Here is a 6,558-nt window from a genome sequence, read left to right as displayed (position 1 = left end):
CTGTTATTCCCCTGAATGCTGCGATCAAGCGTGATCAGGAGGCAGGTAGAGGGACGGGAGCTCCCTCTGCCTTCAGATCAGCGCCCCCATGGGGGCCCGACCATTGCCATGGTGACCTGGGACGACCCCCAGGTCACCAAGCTACGGAAAGCTTCTGAGACCATGCATGCCCCCCCACAGTTTGTTACCCACTTTCTTACGAGCGTGGCGATATTCAACATGTAGTCAAAAAGTTCTGTTAGGACAAACGGCAGAGCTCGGAGTGGAAGGATCAATATTTGAATTTTGAAACACAAATTGGCTGAAATAGATTGCAGTTACCATGTCGCATTTGCAGAGCCCCTGATGTGCCTAAACAGCAGAAATTACCCAAAAATGACCCCATTTTGGAAACTACACTCTTCAAGGATTTTATCCAGGGTTATAGTGAGGATTTTGAACCCAAAGGTACTACAGAATTTGATAAGATTAGGTTGTCATATTGAATACGTCGTCATTAGTGTTGAGCACAAGTTCTCGCTACTTGAGTTTGCATTGGGTGCTCGGGTATCGTAAGTGCTCGAGTGACATGCTTGAGTCCCCGCCTCGCATGCTTCGTGGCTGTTAAGACACCCCAAAAAAATGTGAGGATTGCCCGTATATGGCAGGCAATCCCCGCATGCTTTTTTTGGCTGTCTAATAGCCCCAAAATGTGCGGCGGGGACTCGAGCATGGCCCTCGAGGACCTGCGATACTCGGTGCATACCCGAGCATACAATGCAAACTCGAGTAGCAAGCACTTGTGCTGAACACTAGTCATCATATCGTAATCATATTTCTTTTCACGATCGCCATTATTCACTAAATAACGGTGATCGGTGACCAGAAAATCTGGCCCTCATCATGTTCTCCAGGGTCTCAGCTACCCCAAGTACCTGAGACCCTGAAGATGTTCCAACTCTGGGGGGCGCTATACCCTTATTCCCGATCGCCATTTTAAAACGGCAACAAGAGAATATGGTCCCTTAGCGGCCGCCGTGTTAATGCGTAACAACAGTTATGGGGTTAAATTGGTGTGCGGATTAAATATATAAAATCTAATAGCTCTGTTCCTCTTGCTTTATAAACTTCACCCCCTGAAGACATACACTGCCTGTAACGGGTGTCCAATTTTCCTGTATAAACAATTGATGATGGCAGCTAGTAGTTGTTTTTTTTTTGTTATTGTGGAGTTGGCAGTGAACGTACGGGATATGTGTGTGTGCTGTGAGTTTCCCAATAACCAGCTACGTCCGTCACTCGTCAGTAAATTGCGTAATTGTCCTGACGATTGGCGGTGGGATCTGGGGGCCCCCCCGGCTGTTAGCTTTGACAAATTGGTGACGGCGGTGGGATCTGTGTGACTCCCCATGCTGTCATTCCTGACAACTGGTGGCACTGATGGGATCACAGAGCATTAGTGATCTTGTTTGAGCAATCTTCCCTGTCACTAAAAACTTGCCCGATCCCTGGAGGATTCTGTCCAGAGGTTTGAGGATCGGACTCAGTCTTTATTTTTAATGACAAGAATCCCAAAAGCATGATGCTGGCTGGCACATCGACACACACAAGCAGGTGTGTGCCGCCGCTGAAAAAAACACTCCAGAAAACATAGAATGAACAAAAGAAACGGAGTTTTAAGGTTTATAAGTAAAAATATGTAATTTTATTAAATACATAAGAAATGAACCATGCAGACAAAATACAAGTAACGTGTGTGGGAGAGCTACAATGACACTAGATCCATTCTCCAAGGTGTTTTTGTCTACATCACGTTTTGGCCATCTGTCCCTTTTACTTATTCTATTACATTTACATACCATTGGGTCCATGGGGGATTTGGCCATTTTGTACTCCCTGGGTTGAATGCCTTTCTGTGATTTCTTTTCGTTCTGCCCTCACCATCTAGCTTAACTGGCTCCCTGGAGTTTCTGCGCCCTTACTACTAGTGTCATTGTAGCTCTCCCACACACGTTACTTGTATTTTGTTAACATGGTTTATTTCTTATGTATTTAATTATATATTTTTACTTAAAAACCTTAAAACTCCATTTCTTTTGTTCATGTCAGCCATTATTTTTACCTGGGACAATACTGTACGTGTATCAGTTACACCCTCCCCGTCTCTTGCTTTTCTGTTCTATCTTTTATTTGGCGAGTGACTGCTAAGACGGCAGTTGCTTATAAGAAGCCTGAGAAAGCTGTGCTGATCCGTTCGTGTGAGGAGTGAGGTCTCAATGGGTCCGACAAGAACAAAGACATGTTGATCTATACCTTTGCTGGAGGATGATGCCAGGCGCCAACATGATGTGACACCAGAGCCTGGGACCAGTGGAGCACTAGGATTTGCCCAGTTGTGGAACCGGTTCCAGAACTGTCTGACTTAGAGGGGCCCAGCCACAGCCATAGCTCGCAGAGTGGAATGGACTCTTGATTGACACTCATTCTGCTGCAACTGGGAGGATGTGACCCTCAAATGCGGATGCAGCTTGTGCTACAAGAACGCAGAGCGTGAGTTTGCAGAGCGGCAGGCTGACAGAGCCAACTGCCAGGCTGAGCAAGAGGCGGCAGCATGAGAGCGACAGGCTGACAGAGACCACCAGTTGAGGTTAGCCTGACTCCAGAAGGAGCAATCTATCCCACTGAACAGTGAGTCCAGTAATGTCAACACTTTAAAACCCCCTCCTGAGCATTTTCCTGTCATGGACAAGAATTTGATTCTGGACACATTTTTGCGGGAGTTTGAAAAGGCCTGCAGACAGTACCAGTTGCCTGATGACCAGTGGGCATGATATTTAACCCCAAGGCTAGGAGGCAAAGCTCTGGAGGTGATCACTGCTCTCCCTCCAGAACATGATGGAAACTATGAGGCCATCAAACTGGCCCTGATAAAGAAATATCAGCTGATTCCTGAAGTGTACCGAAAAAAGTTCTGGACCCTTCAACATGGACCTAACAACAGCTATGGTGATGTTGTGGACGGGCTCAGAACCAACTTCGAGAGGTGGGTCCGGGAACTATCGGTTTCCACCTTCGAGGAGTTGAAGCACCTGATGGTGAAGGACCAATTTATTCTTCTTTGCCCCATGGAGGTACAACAGTTTGTGATGGACTGGGAGCAAAAGGAGGCCTCCAAGGCCACACAGCTTGCTTATACCTATGAGGCCAACCATACACCTGAGGTGTGGAAGTCAGCCTTTGCCAGCTGAAAAGGGGGTAAGCCGACACCCAATGCCCCTGCCAGCCGGTCCTGGGTGGGTCTAGCCCCATTTTAAAGCACCTGCATCTGACTCACGCCGGTGTTATACCGGCGACCAAATTAGCCCATGCAAACTGGCAACCTGTTACTGTAGACGACACTGTCACTGTGAGGCTCAAGGACAACGTTACAGAACGAACCCCCATCCACCCTGAATTTGTGGTCCCTGAAGAGCTTATCCCTGGGATGACCCTGACTGTCACCAGGACTGGGGGTGTTTGTTGACCTTTGACATGGGTTTCCTAGACTGGCATGCCGGGAGACCATTAAGAGAAGTGGGGGTGTCCGAGAACCTCCCCACAAGGTTTATTGGGGACTGACCTGGGACGGTTGGTCGCTCAATATGTTCCTGACAACTCTCCCAGATATAATTCAAATGTGGATAACTTGGGTGTCAATGTTATGCATGATGATAATGTGTTTCGTGGTACAGGAGAACGCGGACAAGTCTCGCTGTGCTGGGTGATGTTGCTGAGGATCACCTAAAAGGAGGAAGCATCAATGCTAAGGGCGATGGGAACAGGCGCGGGGGTCATGAAGCAGGTGGTCTTGTGCAGCTGACCCTTGTTACGGACTATGTTTGGCTGGTGGTAGCTGCCCCATGATTAGCACTGCTCCTCAGGTATTAGGGGAAGATGGGGATAGGCATGAGGAGCATAAAGAAGGTGGTTGCGTGCAGCTGACCAGTGTCACGACGGACTGTGACATGGCCGGTTGTAGCTTCCCCATGGTTAGCACATCTGAAGTAACAGGGGAGGCGGGGAAGGTTTTATCCCCAGCCTGTCAGGGTGATGGGAAAGTGGTACCCTCAGCCTGTCAGGGTGGTGGGAAAGTAGTATCCCCTGTCTGTCAGGGAGGTGGGAAAGTGTGTCCCACAGCCTGTCAGACTGGTGATACTACTTTCCCACCATCCTGACATGCTGATGGAAAAATGTTGTTTTCCTCTTGGGAGACAGCCTACATAGCCGCTGTCACCCACAGTCAGAGTGCCCAGAATGCAGGTAATGCGTTGTCTTCTAGACCCTCATCATCAAGTGAGATAACAGGACCAGTTACTGACCCAGAGCAGGTCCAAGAGGGGTCCTGTGAGGTTGAGGCCTTAACGTCACTTCTGGCTCCATCTAACCAGGAGTTTCAGACTGAACCATCCATAGATGCCAGTTTTGAGGCACTGAGTGTTCACATGGAGAAGCCCATCTCCGAGTCCAAGAAGGAGAGGGTATTGTGGGATCCAGGGAGGTTGTGTCGTAAGGTGGGCATGGGAGACCATCTGTAAATCAGTCTCCCATGCCGCCTCTAAAAGGGGGAGGCGGCATGGAGAAACATTAAAATCCATAACACATCCCTGGAGAGGGGACATATCACCCTCACATTGAACTTGTGGGATTAACTATAGCTGGGCAAGGAGAGAAAGAACTAACACTTCAACCTCCATTGAAGTAGGACTCCAAATTAAACATATGGGATTAATTATAGCTGGGGAAGAGAGAAACTAATTATAACTGGAGAAGTAAGAAGAACTAACATTCAACCTCCATTGAAGTAGGGACCTCCTGCAGCGACAAGGTAATATAAGTGCTTCTCACTAAATTAGAATATCATCAAAAATTTAATTTTTCAGTTCTTCAATACAAAAAGTGAAACTCCTATATTATATAGAGTCATTACAAACAGAGTGATCTATTTCAAGTGTTTATTTCTGTTAATGTTGATGATTGTGGCTTACAGCCAATGAAAATACAAAAGTCATTATCTCAGTAAATTAGAATAATTAACAAAAAACACCTGCAAAGGCTTCCGATGTGTTTAAAAGGGTCCCTTAGTCTGTTTCAGTAGGCTCTACAATCATGGGGAAAACTGCTGACTTGACAGATGTCCAGAAGGCAGTCACTGACACACTCCACAAGGACGGTAAGCCACAAAAGGTCATTGCTAAAGAAGCTGGCTGTTCAGAGTGCTGTATCCAAGCATATTAATGGGAAGTTGAATGGAAGGAAAAAGTGTGGTAGAAAAAGGTGCACAAGCAACCGGGATAACCGCAGCCTTGAAAGATTTGTTAAGAAAAGGCCATTCAAAAATTTGGGGGAGATTCACAAGGAGTGGACTGCTGCTGGAGTCATTGCTTCAAGAGCCACCACACACAGACGTATCCAGGACATGGGCTACAAGTGTCACATTCCTTGTGTCAAGCCACTCATGACCAATAGACAACGCCAGGAGCGTCTTACCTGGGCCAAGGAGAAAAGACCTGGACTGATGCTCAGTGGTCCGAGGTGTTTTCAGATGAAAGAAAATTTTGCATTTCATTTGGAAATCAAGGTCCAGAGTCTGGAGGAAGAGTGGAGAGGCCACAATCCAAGCTGCTGGAGGTCTAGTGTGAAGTTTCCACAATCAGTGATGGTTTGGGGAGCCATGTCATCTGCTGGTGGAGGTCCACTGTGTTTTATCAAGACCAAAGTCAGTGACGCAGCCGTCTACCAGGACATTTTAGAGCCCTTCATGCTTCCCTCTGCTGACAAGCTTTATGGAGATGGAAATGTCATTCTCCAGCAGGACTTGGCCCCTGTCCACACTGCCAAAAGTACCAATACCTGGTTTACACACAACAGTATCACTGTGCTTGATTGGTCAGCAAACTCGCCTGACCTTAACCCCATAGAGAATCTATTATAGAGAATCTAGGGGTATTGTCAAGAGGAAGATGAGAGACACCAGACCCAACAATGCAGATGAGCTGAAGGCTGCTATCAAAGCCACCTGGGCTTCCATAACACCTCAGCAGTGCCACAGGCTGATCCCTCCATGCCACATTGCCGCATTGATGCAGTAATTGATGCAAAAGGAGACCGACCAAGTATTGAGGGCATTTACTGAGCATACATTTCACTAGGACAACATTTCGGATTTTAAAAACATTTTTCAAGCTGTTGTTATAAAGTATTCTAATTTACTGAGATAATGACTTTTGTGTTTTCATTGGCTGTAAGCCATAATCCTCAACATTAATAGAAATAAACACTTGAAATAGATCACTCTGTAATGACTTTATATAATATGAGTTTCACTTTTTGTATTGAAGAACTGAAATTTAACTTTTTGATGATATTGTAATTTAGTGAGAAGCACTTGTAACTTTGAGAGCCAGACACTAAGACTGGGATCTCTTTATGCTGTGGCGGGGAAGTACACTTCCAAGGGATAGAGCTTCCTCTGATCAAAACACGGTTCTGAGACATTTTGGAGCCAGTGGTCAGTGATGAATATTGGGGTTTGCATCGATC

Source organism: Phyllobates terribilis, unplaced genomic scaffold (genome assembly GCF_046119375.1).
Source record: "Phyllobates terribilis strain yellow unplaced genomic scaffold, ASM4611937v1 Scaffold_7__3_contigs__length_470593459, whole genome shotgun sequence".
Taxonomy (NCBI): domain Eukaryota; kingdom Metazoa; phylum Chordata; class Amphibia; order Anura; family Dendrobatidae; genus Phyllobates; species Phyllobates terribilis.
This window is presented reverse-complemented; position numbering follows the sequence as displayed.